The sequence below is a fragment of the Artemia sp. Qi Xiang Cuo genome, chromosome 18 (genome assembly GCF_049724085.1).
Source record: "Artemia sp. Qi Xiang Cuo chromosome 18, ASM4972408v1, whole genome shotgun sequence".
Classification (NCBI taxonomy): Eukaryota; Metazoa; Arthropoda; class Branchiopoda; order Anostraca; family Artemiidae; genus Artemia; species Artemia sp. Qi Xiang Cuo.
In genome coordinates, this window is record NC_142811.1 from 39,122,150 (window position 1) to 39,136,942 (window position 14,793).

Sequence of the window (14,793 nt, forward strand, 5' to 3'; positions counted from 1 at the left end):
TCCTAGTAAATTTCATAAATCTTCTGCTCATCAGTAAGCTACTGAAACATTAACAGGCTACCACACCATCGTAGATTGATGTTTAATGGCTCAAATGAAAGCAATTGCTTATATTTACTAGGTTTTTAAAAATTCTACCATCGATTAGATTTCAATGTTAACTGGTTTCTGGAGAGAATTTGCCATGAACTTATTGTCATGATTGAAGCATTAGCTGCAATCTAGTAAAGAGCGAACCACAGCCCATAGTAACTAAAAGTTAAAAAACATTAATCCTTTTTCTTCTTTTTTCCAGACCTAGCGGGTTACTAGAACATCATCGAGAAATGCTTAAGAGCTCATTCAAAAGCTATTTCTCATATATACGTCGTTTACAGAAATTCCGCTATCTGCAAATACCACATGGCATGAAAAATGCTCTTTTTATGCCGTTTCTCAAGGGGTAGGGCTAGCAGGCTACTAGAACATCTTAGATAGATTTTTGAATGCTCATATAAAAATGTTGCTCATATCTACATTCTCTATATAAATTCCACCATCTGCAAGTTTCAAATGGCACTAAAAACGGCACTTTTGGTCCCCTGTCTCAACTGGAAAAGCTGGGGCTAGTGGGCTACCAGAACTTTTTAGAATGATGTTTAACGGTTCATTTGAAAACTTTCGCTCATATCTACTTCCTTTTTTATCAATTCTACCATTCTAAAGTAAGCACAGAAAACAAAACTTTTGGTGCCACTTCTTAAGGGGAAATCTTGGAAGCATAAAATGGTATCATTGTAATAATTATGGTCCAAAACCCTTAACTGGAGGTATGCAAGAACACCTCTCGCATGTTCCTCCTCCACGCCCTCTTAATAAGCAACGCAATTAAACTCTTACAAACACTAATATATTAAATTACATTATTAAAGGCATGGATCTGTTTGTACAGCACTGGGCTTCAAATTAGACTATCATGCGTTCGATTCTAGCTTGGATTTCTTATTTTCAATCATGGTTTGTCCCTTCTTTTGATTACTTTTCAGATAATCCACTATTTTCGCAAATGGTATGCACTCATTTTTTAAAACATATCCCGGGGAGGCTTATTTTGCACCTATTACTCGTATCTACGTGCTTCTTATCAATTTTATCGTCCACAAGTGCCATATAGCACTAAAAATGGCATTTTTGGTGCCAGTTGCTAAGTGAAAGAGTTTGGAAGCATAAAAGGGTACCATAGCAATAATTTTGTTCTAAAGCCTTTAACTGGAGGTTTATAAGAAACCTTACATATAATCCCCCTCCAGACCCTCTTAGTAAGTTTCATAAATCGGCTACTCATCTTGAAAGTAAAAGATTATTGCGAAAACAAATTAACTAAAATTAAAAACTTTTCAACTAGAAATCAACCAAAAATTTAACTTGAATGATCAACAGTTTTGAATTGAACCTTCAAACTTCCCTGTGCGATGAAGCCTGTGTGCTAGTTTTAATGACGGTAATTGAGGGGAAAGGACATCCTTGTCCCCTTAGTTTTTTGCTCCTGCCTAAGTTTTTTAAAACACCTTTTTTCGTCATTTCTTTGGTAAAGGCAAGTTTTTCATCTGAAAAAGATGGGGAAAACAACCGAAAGTGCACTTTGCGGGAATATGCTATCAAGTCAAATTTTTAAAAAGAGATTAGGTATAAATATAAGCTTTTGAATGAGCCCTTAAACAAATTTCTTTGGTTACAGTAGCCTTCTAGTTTCTGCTAGTCATTATGCGATTTATAAAACCTTGTCTTCATTATGGCTTTTTCAGGTGAAGTTGGCCGAGTAAAAGAAACTATTTGCTCATCGAAAAACAAACGTTCCCGAAAAACATGCATTGTTTTGTGAAGTATGGATAATGAACTTTATGGTATAGACTGAACGGTTTTCGTAGCTGTCAAGGTTGTCTACAGTATTTTCTACAGCCGTCTTTTCTTCCCTAGATCGGTAAGTTAGAAATTATATTAATAATAGGTTTTCAACTGAAACTAAGGAGTGACGTTAAAACTTAAAACGAACATACGTTACTCCGTGTAAATAAAAAAGATCATGGCAGCGTTGTTTCTACATTAAATTTTAATCAAAAACGAGCAAAGATTAATTTTTAAAAACCAAGTTTTTCTGAGGGAAGTAAAGAGCGAAGTTGAAACTTAAAACGGACAAAATTATTACTTCACAGCCTATCTAATATATATCAATAAAAATAATACAGATAAACAAAATAATTATGTTTCCCTATGTTTCTAGGATTATAGAAAACTAGTGCTTTACTGAAAACACAAAATAATATTGAAGTTTTGGTACAATAAAAGAAAACCAATTAAAGACACTTTTTACAAAGTAAAAATATTATTAATCTCTTTTAGAATCTCTTTTTTTCTCTTTTACAATCAATTTTAGGGTTGTTGTTTTATATTTGTTTTTTTTCGTTTACTTCTGTACAATGGCTCAGTTCAATGACTGGCTCTGGTTTTGGTTCTTAAAACGACTAGCTTTAGAATTTTTATCACACCTTGAAATTCACTGTTGTATAGAGAGAAATAACCAGTTTTCCAGAGTTCATATTATGTCTTATTTGATCCTCGTTTCAAGTAATAATAAAACATATTTATAAAAATTTAAGATTGTATATTGCTCACTGACGGTTATTAACGTTGGGAGACGAAAGTATAACCTTATAAATCAGTACGCTCTTTCTGTATGCTGTTCACGTAATTTGTGGCTATTAAAAAAATATTTAATTTTACACTCAGATTTTAAAGATGATTTTAATTGTATACTGAAAGTTACTGATGTCACAACTTGTGTAAGACTATGGAAAGCTTTACAGATTATTTTATTGTTGTCAGGCTACATTCTCACTTTTGACTCCAAAACCAATATTCCTGTTTCTTATGCTTGACTTTTGTGTTTTCAGTAAAGCGCTTGTTTTCTATAATCCTAGAAACATAGGGAAACATAATTAGTGTGTTAATATGTACTAGTTTTATTGTTATATATTAGATAGGGTGTCAAGTTATAATTTTGTCCGTTTTAAGTTTGAACTTCGCTATTTACTTTCCTTGGAAAAACTTTGTTTTTTTTTAAATTAATTTGATTACAGAACTGATTCTACTCAATACAAGTTAACAAGCAAAAAATAAATTTATATGCCAGATGAACTCAGATGTTAAGGCCTTTTGAAATGAAACTAACATTATTTATCAAGCATATTGATGAAAGAAGGCTCGATTATTTTCTAAATTGCAAGAACGCAGTAGTAGAAGATGATATAGATTTTGTTTGACAAAATACTAAATTGAAAAGCATATTAATACAACTTCAAACTGAGTTTGAAAACCGTTTTCTCATTTCAAAAAGATCTCACGTAAGATGGATATAATCGAACACCCCTTCGCAGCGGATGTCAACAATGTACCAAGTGATTTGCAAATCAACGCGATAGATTTGTAAAGTGATAGGCTACCACATTTAAAATGGCCGAGTGAAAAAAAAAGCTTGGTGGATTTCTATGGAAGTTTGTCTTCTGAAATTTACTAGGATTTAAAAAGGTTTGCATTGCAAATAATTACTATGTTTGGTAGTATATCTGTTTGTGAGCAAATCTTAACAATTCTGAATCATCGAAAAAACAAACACTGTTCTCGGTTATCGGATATACATTTAGACGCAATACTACGTGTCTCTACTACAAAAATGCAACAACAAAAGTCAAGTGCAACAACAAAAGTCTCATTGATTGCATTAACTACAATAAACGTCGTAAAAATATACATTAAGCGCTTTGTATTTAAACCTAAAATATTTGTAAATAAATATTGTAGATATATTCTAGTCATTATGGTATACCTCAGTGTAATGACATGTGACCTAAGTGCGGCCCGCATAATATCCCCACGTAAAATTTTGGCCCTTTCACAACGAAAAGTTGCCGACCCATGCTGTAGAAAGTCGACAGCGTGAATATTGAGCTCAAGCCCTCTGACACGTGGATTCATGTGTCTTAGAAATGCCTGCACACTTTTAAAATCAATGCTAAGATGTTTTATCAAAGCTTCTGTGATAGCCTATTTTCAATGAAGCTCACCAAAACAAGGTTTGACCAATAGAAGAGTTAAATTTTTGAACAAATGTTGTGGTGCACTTGAGTTTTTAACTTGTCAGATTTAGAAAGCAAATCTTAGTATACTTGGTTGAACGTGTTAGTCAAATCAGGAATACAATTCACCACAAAAACGACACACTGAAAGCACTGTCGCTTTTTGATCCTGAAATTGACCCTGTTGGATAGCGCAATAGCATTTTGCCTTTGACCAGTAGGATTTTCTACACAATTAATGAAACCAAATTTAAACAAGAGAAGGTCCAAAGCGATCTTGACAAACTTGGGAACTTCATTTTCAACGAAGAAGAAAACACTATACGCGTAACCACGATAGAAGACAATTCATCAGTTTTTTCGGTTTTCTGCTACCTTAAGAAAAAGTAAGAATACCAAGGGGAAAGAAATGTTCATTACCTTTGTTGTTTCATGCTGACGTTTTGTGGTCCATCGCACTCTTTGGCTGCTCTAGTGAGGCAGTTTATACAATCGTCTTCTCATGCAAACAAATAATTGTTTAATACAGGTCAAGAAACTTATCTGGCGCTCTTGAACGTCAATTGACTCCTGAATTGTATCTTTAGACATGCGCTAGAAGTACTCATGGCAAAATGCTACGAAAGGAAGTAAAAAGCAAAAAGGCATATAAAAAAAAACATGATAGGTGTTGCTTTTGACAACGTCAGTGAAAACTAGATTTGTTTATTTTGGGTTTTACTGGGTATTAAATTGCAGTGCGTACAAATTATGCAATAAAAGCTCTACCTGATGGCCTTGAGCCTTTTTTAAAGGACTTGATTATATTTGTCTCAGAAGGCAGCAAGACGCAAAAATTTTTTAGTAAATGCAAGAATTTGTTGAACAGGGGTCCATACGCTTCTTATAGTACTGAATACAGGTTGGCTTTCAATTGAAAAAGCTGTCAAAAGAGTGTTGGAGAAGTGGGTGTTTCTTCTTCTTTTGCTTATCAACAATGTGCCAGAAGTACTCCGATTGGCAAAATGCTACAAAAGGAAGTAAAAATACTGACCATACTTGTCAGAAGAAAATTATCTTTGGCATATGAGCCCTAAGCTCCCATGAGTAATTTTTTACTGTCCACATGTTTTTATGAGGTTGGTGCTTCCGGACTGAGTCATTCTGTGTAGATGTTTAAAATGATTTTTTTTTCATAATATTTGATGTTACCTAGCCACTTTGAAAAAGACTTACGGAGCGTCTTTCGGTCAATAGCACAAGTGGTATAAAAGATAACCTCTAGTTTCTGATATTTTAAGATTGAAATAGATAGATAATCATTGCTACAAAAGCCTCAACGGGCCATGGCAAAAGCAAAAAAAAAACCAACAAACTAACATTTACGGATTTTAAAAAAACATACATAGCAACAATGATTACAACTGCATAGTAATAACATAGCATAACACCACACGTAATAATACACAGTATTCTCACACAAAATAATCTGAGGCAACGCTGTAGCGTTGCCTACATTAAAGGCCATCCGGCTTCAATGTTTTATTATTTATTAATTAAAAAACTTTTCCAAAAAAATAAGTTTTTCAAAGTAAAGTAAAGAACTCTGATAAGCAAAAAATTAGCAAAAATAAAATCAAATAATCTACCAAGTGTGGAACTACCACAATTCAGTATCGATAAATAAATAAAACCTAAAACAAATAGAAATTACAATAATTAACCGAGTCAAACTTAAAACGAGCAGAAATTAACATAAGTTGGGCGCAAAACCCCTATGCCTTCCCAAGGCCAGAACAAAATTTGCACTACATATATGCACTACAAATTTGCACTATATATATATATATATATATATATATATATATATATATATATATATATATATATATATATATATATATATATATATATATATATATATATATATATATATATATATATATATATATATATATATATATATATATATATATATATATATATATATATATATATATATATATATTATATATATATGACTCGTAAAAACGTAATAAAAATGGATATAAACAAATTTTGTATACGTTTTTGAGGGTTTTTTGTGTAATTCCCCACTCCTCCCCCGAATTTTTTTTTAGTAAAACCACCTCCGAAAAGAAAATCCTGGGTAAAGCCTTGTATATATATATATATATATATATATATATATATATATATATATATATATATATATATGTATTGCTCATTGTTTTAAATAATATTTTAGCTATCTGTCACTTCTACTTGCATTAAATAATATCATTAAAAAAAAAGATATCCTTGCTAATATCAGGGATATTTACTGTTTTTTTAAATACGTTTTAAAGAAAAATTTGTTGTAAGACGGTTTAGCAAAAGGGAGAAAATGAACACAAAATAAAGGAGCAGATAAAAAGTTTAAAGGAGCAATGAACGTACTTTTTATTTGTAGTAATTTCTGTTTGTTAGAAATTTGAATAAGTTATTCACCTTTTTCTCTTAATCTTATGTTTTATATATTTTTCAATATCTATTGAGTTGCATGTGTATCCATTTTACTTTTTGTTCGTTTTAAGTATTATGTTTTCATTTATAGTCATTTCTTTTTCATTTAACTTTGACTTGCTAGTTATAGACTTTAATATGGTCCTCCACAAAAGGATGTTTCCCCATCAAAGGGATGTTTTGTTTTTGTTTTTAAAATATTTATTATTAGTTTCTTGGTCCAGTTTTGGGTACCATTTATAAATACATTTAAAATTAATTCCTCTTCTTGTTATACATAATGGTACACTTGGTTCGGGAAATTATAGATATATTTTTTAAAACAGTTTTAGAGATGAAGTTTATTGACCAGTTTTTGGGTTTCAAAATTCTTTTAAGTGCGAGATTTTAAGGAAAGTCAGAGCCCATGAACCTCTTTGATATGGGTACATGAACGATTAAACAAAAAAAAATTGGAATTACTCAGGCTCAGGGTAAAGAAAAATAAGCCACTGGTTATTTTTCGGTATTCAAATCCGCAACATATCAGTATTTTCCCCTTTGAAATAATGAATTGAGAAAACATAAATAATTAAAAAGTAATATCCCACTTCGTAAGCTTTTTTTTATGAAAGTAAGGAGTAACACTAAAGCTTAAAAGAACAGAAAGTGTTCCATATATGAGGGGGATAACCCTTCCTCAATACCTTACTCGACGCCAAATTTTCTTTTTGTATTTTAACAATGTCCTTAGTCCAATCAGACAGCTTTTGTGTTTCAGGAGTTGTTCTTACATAATTGGGACAAAAAGTTAAAATTAGCTTAAACAGCAAGATATTGAGGAGGGGGGGATCTGCCCTCACATATGGAATAATTTCTGTTCGTTTTAAGGTTTAATATTGCTCCTTACTTTTAGCTGAAAAAAATAGTTTTTGTTTAAGTTCTGATTATTTCTAAAATAACGCCAGAAAATCCTCCTTTTCGCACCATGGACCCCCCCCCTCGAATAAAATTCCTCCTTGGAAAGTTCCATCCCCAGACCATTCCATCCCTGCTGAAATTTCCCCCAGAAAATTTTTTGCGGACAATTCCGCATGGAAAATTATTTTAAAGCCCCCTTTTGTTAGAAAAAAGACATGTTTTTCTTTTAATTTCTAATCGTTTTTCAAATCATGCCGGAAATCCTCTCTCCGTGGAAAATATTTCTCGAAATTCCTCCCTCCCAATGTTTCAATGGAAAGTTTCTCCCACGTGAAATTCCCTAGATGGAGAATCTCCCGCAGAAAATCCCCCAACGGAAAAATTCGCCAGACTCAACTTCTTTGAAAATTTTTCCTGGGCAATTTTCTCGGAATCTCCACGTGTAAATTTGAATTAGAATTCTGGTAAATTCCCCCGTCCTCGTGTATAGTTTCCCTTTAAAGTTCTTCCCCAGAAACTTTCCTCGCCACGGAACATTCTTCCCTTGGAAACTCCCCCGGCAGAAAATTCTCCCCCCCCCCCACATAAAACTCACTCTCCCCTAAAAATGTCGGTTTACTTCCCAATAACAAATACTATATGTAAAGACTAGACAAATTGCGTAACTTACAACCCTTTTCTCCAGAGACTTTCAGGACCGTGTCATCCCCAGAAGCATGATACTAGGTCTTTCAACTATGCTGATCAAAATGAGTATCTCAAAATTTTGATTGTATGACTTTGGGGAAAATGAGCATGGGAGGGAGAAGGGGAATCTAGTCGCCCTCCAATCGTTTGGTCACGAAATTGGGAACTAGAACTGTAATCTCCGTTCGATCGAGCCCTCTCCCGAGATTATTAAGATGCATTGACTTTTTAGGGGTGCTCCTGTTCTTTCTAAAAAAAACTATACAAATTTTCTCAGGCTCGTAGCTTTTGATGGGTACGTGAAACTTGATGAATTTTATATATCTGGGGTTGGCATAAAAAGCCAATTCATTTCATTTATCTATTGTTATAAAAAATCCCTTTTTTAGAGTTTCGGTTGCTATTTGGCCGATTTGCTCCTTTCTTACAGTTTGTTACCACAAACTATTTGATTATTTACTAATCAGGCTTGAAACCTCAGAAAGGATATTGGTGGCAGGCATGGATATTAATTTTATGACAGCTTCGTATAGGTATTCTTAGACCCATATTACAAGACTTCCGTGACTTGAGTGGATTAGTCTTTCTTGGAACTAAAGACTCCCTACTGAAAATCTAGAACCGTGACAAATACAGCTGCTGGCAAAGCTTGCCCAGCATTGACTACTGAAACTTAGTCTTGTGATCCCTACAAACTGGCTTGATTCTGTAGTGGCTGAATCACAGGGACAGTCATGGCACATGCGTCTATTGATAATGATTTCAGAAAATCCAAATCCATGACTCTTGCTATTAACTTTCAACTTGGAGAAGATCGTCAGGGGCATAATACAATTTTGACGAGTGTGATCTGAAAAAGGTCTATAAGCCTGGGAGGTATTTTATCTAACCAAGCCTTTTAGAGGTTCTTAGCAACATTTAAGAGCCCACTCTCCCTAAAGGTAGTTTTGGAACGGGCTATGCCTTTTTAGGGATACAGCTGTGTATTCTTTGTATCAGCAAATATGCGTCAGTATATTGAATAGGTTATTCTTCTTCCCTGCCATTTGCGGAACAATTTTCATTGTTGGACCTAATCTGCTGGAAATTCACCGGTAGATTCCAGAAAAGTCAAAATAATAGTGTTCGATATCGATATTTGGTGCAATATATCGATATCCAATTTCGCCAACGCTAGTTCTGATTGACAAGAAAAAAGTTTTGGCCGTAACAAAATTGTTTTTCAAGTCGTTTTCGTGCATTTGGATCCCCAGTATATATATTCATCATTGTATTTATATAAACACGGTGATAGAAAGATTATATAACATATAACAGCTAAAATATAATTTACTGTTACATTCCATATAACAGTCGGCAGGTAGGCTAATCCAAATAATTTTTAGTTGATTAGAGACAGACTGTATTTAGAGACAACTGATAAGGTATGTAGGAATTAATCTAAGATCAAAGGTAAGATTATTAAAACAGAAACAATGAATTTTTGCATTAGATTTATTACAGTTTTCTGGCAACTTGTGTAAAAGCGTAGCATCTTTTTTTGCTGCGGAGTAATGTAAAAATGTTTGTAGATGGGGACAATAGCAGGGTTCCCATGCGTCCTCGTAAAACTGGAAAATGCAAGACCAATTTCCCAGTCATGGAGAACACCTGGAAAATAGGGAGAAAATAAAATGTCCTGGAAACGTTTCAGTTGCTCTAGAAAATAATATTTGCTCCTTGTGGATGAAAACAAACGGGTTAAACATTTAATGCATCAATGTCTGTTTCTTTTAATATCTTTGAACAAAAGAAACTTTTTAATAATGTTATTGTTCATTTTCTAGTATATTGCACGGATTAGTTGTCTATCAGCGAATAAATTATCAGCTGACATCTAAAGCGCTGTCTTGTTACCTTTGTGCTTTTTCTCCTCAACTTTACCCGAAAATAATGGATTGAGAAGATATAAATTATTAAAAAATAATATCCCACTTGTAAGCTGAGTCGTGAATATTTTAATATGGTACTTAGTCTCTTCTCTTTTTTGAAATATGAGCCTAAACCATGATAATTAAAGAGACTTTATTTATTAATTCAGACTCTGTCTACCTCTGTATGGTAAAAAGCTTTGATGAACAAAGGATCAGCCTTTGTAAAAGTAATCTTTATAATTTTTGTGTTGTGGCAATAGAGGGTCAAAATAACCCTCGCTGGCAGTCCTCTGGTATTACCTAGATGGTGAATCCTAAAACAGATCAAATTTCTAATTTGGGAGGGATAATAGAATGACAGAAAAAAAAAATCCTGTTATTAAATCTGAAAATTATATTCCAATTCAGAAGCAATATCGTTTCTATAATCATTTGATTCTAGATTCTTATTTTATTCATCCTTATAGACTACCTCTGATACTTGTTAAAGCATCCACCATAAAGCATGAAAATCCAATAATATTTGGTATTTTCTAACGAGAGTAACTGTAACGGAGCTTGACTGTGAAATATTGGACTTTTAAATGGATTAATTAAAAAAAAAAACTCCGAAAAAGAAGTTTTTTTTCAAAGAAAAGTAAAGGCCATTTTAAACTTTAGATCAGCAGACACAAATACCTGTTCAAATTCAAACTCAAAACGATCAGAAAGTACTATTAAAGAGTAAATGAAACCAAAAACGAACAGAAATTAAATAAACAATCATAGCAAAAAAAACATAAAACAAGTGATAATATAAATGAATAAATAAATCTTAAAGCGAGCAATGCTTAAATTGAATATGAAAATCAAGCGTAAAATGAAAAAAAAATTGGCTATTGAAGGATAAATGAAGCCCAAAACGAATAGAAATTAAATAAACAATCAATGCAAACAAACATACACTAGATGCCAATATAAATGAATAAAACTTAAAAAGAGTGAAACTTAAATTGAATATGCAAATCAAGCTAGAAACGAACAAAAATCATTACAAATTCGAGTTTGGGTATCGCCTCCTTCTTTCACTGTAAAAGTCTAAAACCTACGTCGTTTAGAGAAAAAGGCTCATCTTGAGGAGGTATAAAAATTAATTGAACAATACTATTTTTGTCAGGATTAAAATTTATTGAAAGTTTCTTCAACATACAAATAGCAAGCCAAACTATGGATTCTTATAGAAATTTTAATTCTGATTTCAAATATATAAGTTTCATCAAGTTTAATTTTACCTATCAAAAGTTACGCGCCTGAGAAAATTTGGCTGATTTTCGAAAAAAGGGGGAAAGACCCCCTAAAAATTATAGAACCTTAATGAAAATCACACCATAATATTCAGCGTATCAGAGAACCCTACTGTAGAGGTTTCAATCTCCTATCTACAAAAATGTGGAATTTTCCATTTTTTGCCAGAAGAAAGATCACGGATGCGTGTTTATTTGTTTTTTTTTTTTTTTTTCCCAGGGGTGATCGTATCGACCCAGTGGTCCTGAAATATCGTGGGAGGGCTCATTGGAAGGGAAATTAAAAGTTCCAGTGCCCTTTTTAAGTGACCAAAAAAAATGGAGGGCAACTAGGCCTCCTCCCACGCTCATTTTTTCCCAAAGTCACCCGATCAAAATTTTGAGATAGCCATTTTGTTCAGCATGGTCGAAAATATTATAACTATGTCTTTTAGGATGACTTAATCCCTCGGAGCCCCCAGGGGGAGGGCTGAAAGTTATGAACTTTACCCAATGTTAACGTATAGTATTGGTTATTGGGACCCGGCTCAATAGTAACCGAAACTTAGAAAACTGAATTTTGATACAAATAGATACATTAAAAGAATCGGATTTTAATGCTGATTTCAAATATATAAGTTTTATCAAGTTAACTCCTACCCATCAAAAGTTACGTGCCTGAGAAAATTTGGCTGATTTTCGAAAAAAGGGGGAAAGACCCCCTAAAAGCTATAGAACCTTAATGAAAATCACACCATCATATTTCGCGTATCAGAGAACCCTACTGTAGAGGTTTCAAGCTCCTATCTACAAAAATGTGGAATTTTGCATTTTTTGCCAGAAGAAAGATCAGGGGTGCATGTTTATTTGTTTTTTTTCCCAGGGGTGATCGTATCTACCCAGTGGTCTTAGAATATCGTGGGAGGGCTCATTGGAATGGAAATTAAAAGTTCTAGTGCCCTTTTTAAGTGAGAGAAAAAAATGAAGGGCAACTAGACCCCCTCCCACGCTCATTTTTTCCCAAAGTCACCTGATCAAAATTTTGAGATAGCCATTTTGTTCAGCATGTTCGAAAATATTATACATATGTCTTTTAGGATGACTTAATCCCCCGAAGTTCCCGGGAGGAGGGCTGAAAGTTATGAACTTTACCCAATGTTAACATTTAGTATCGGTTATTGGGAAGTATACAGTACAGACGTTTTCAGGGGAGATTTTTCCTGGTAGTGGGGGGGGGTTATTTGGGAGGATATTTCCATGATGGAAGTTTTTATGGGGGAAGGGAAATTGCTATGAAGGGGGCGCTGGACTTCCCAGCATTATTTAAAAAAGATCAGAAATTAAATATAAAAAAACAAGTTTTTTTATATTTCATCAAAACTTTGAACGAACAGAATGTTCTTTTAAACGAACATTTTACACCAATGTTCGTAGTGCTAGCTACCGCTGGCACCACTTATTGGGGTGTGTGTGCGGGATCACCGCTTTTAAAAGTGTAATTGGTACCGAAACGGTGGCTATGCCACTTACTTGAAGGGAGAACCCCTTGTCGGCCCAAATTTTAGTGAGATTCTCGCTCTTACCCCAACGGTTCTGCAAAAATTGGGTTTGGTACTATCCTATTTACAGTGTACCCTGTCCCAGGGTGTGGTAACGCGATCGAGTGGTCAAATGGCCACTTTCTCAAGCCAAATGTACCCGCCTTGGGTTACGGCTAGAAAATCTCTACTCTCTCCTTGGAAGTAACAACCCTCCCTGTCAATATAATAATGACGGTACCTTGTAGCTCTATTCCTACCCTGCCCTGGTTACGGAAAATAGTACACAGTTTGTAGAAAATACCTTACTTATACTCTTCCAAAAGGGTCACAAATACCTCAAATATATATATATATATATATATATATATATATATATATATATATATATATATATATATATATATATATATATATATATATATATATATATATATATATATATATATATATATATAAATATATATATATATATATATATATATATATATATATATATATATATATATATATATATATATATATATATATATATATATATATATATATATATATATATATATATATATATATATATATATATATATATATATATATATATATATATATATATATATATATATATATATATATATATATATATATATATATATATATCCCTTACTGGGGTCAGAACGCAGAATGTTCGTAGTGCTAGCTACCGCTGGCACCACTTATTGGGGTGTAAGTACGGGTGTCGCCACTTATTGATGCAAAAATGGCGCAAAAAAGGTTGCTATGCCACTTACTCGAAGGGGAGAATCCCTTGTCGGCCCAAATGTTAGTGAGATTCCCGCTCTTACCCCAACGGTTCTGCAAATATCGGGTTTGGTACTACCCTATTTACAGTATACCCTGTCCCAGGGTATGGTAACGCGATCGAGTGGTCAAATGGCCACTTTCTAAAGCCAAATGTACCCGCCTTCGGTTACGGCTAGAAAATCTCTACTCTCTTCTTGGAGGTAACAACCCTCCCTGTCAATATAATAATGACGGTACCTCGTGTTTCTATTCCTACCCTGCCTGGGTTACGGAAAATAGTACACAGTTTGTAGAAAATACCTTACTTGTATTCTTCCAAAAAGGGTCAAAAATATCAATAGAAAAGATATATATCCCCGACTGGGGTCAGAACGCAGACTAAAACATAATAATTTGTACAGCACTGTTTGCATGGGTGGACCGTCACTTGGCCAAGCCAATGAGCTACCTCCTCATTCAAACCCAATTTTACCTCTTAGATTTATCTTTCAATGACTCCCAACCAGGAAGTACAAAAATAACCTTGCTTCACAGCTTACCTATTACAAAACCACTATCGCTTAGTAACGGAAATTTAACCTGTATTTTGAAATTATACTATAAGCGAATGTAATTAAAGAAACGAAAATAGGTCATTTATCTAAAAGGAAAAGAAACAGGGGTGGAACCCCAACAATTACATATATGATTGGGTTCACCCCCTAGTCAATACCTCGCTCTTTAAGCCAGAGATTTTTTAGTACTTTCATAACAGCTATTTATTCTAATTAACGGCCTTTGTGATTAAGCGGTCAGTTTTAAAGAATTGGAACAAAATTCGAACGTTCGCTTAAAGAGCAAGGTATTGACTAGGGGGCGAACCCCCTAATATACGTATTAAAAATATATGAATATAGAAGTTTGTTACGTAAATTAATTCGTAAGTTACGTATATTTATTACTAATAAAAACGTTCGTAAATAAAATGAAACAAGTTTCGAGAAAGCCATTTAACTAAATAAAAGTAAATAAATATGAAAATTTTGTGTTAATTATTCATGTACTGTGAGCCAAGATCAAAACCTGCATTTATTCAAAAACGTTCAAAAATTAAATA

At 33.3% G+C, this 14,793-nt stretch overlaps 1 long non-coding RNA gene across 3 annotated transcripts in view; it reads left to right on the forward strand.

Moving 5' to 3' along the window:
* The window catches only part of LOC148941479 (uncharacterized), a 52,038-nt gene that overhangs the window by 35,603 nt on the left and 1,642 nt on the right, over positions 1–14,793 (forward strand). For all 3 annotated transcript variants that reach the window (XR_016143265.1, XR_016143264.1, XR_016143266.1), the window contains one exon: positions 1,785–1,960. This is a non-coding gene — a long non-coding RNA (uncharacterized LOC148941479). The remainder of the gene's footprint in view (positions 1–1,784; positions 1,961–14,793) is intronic.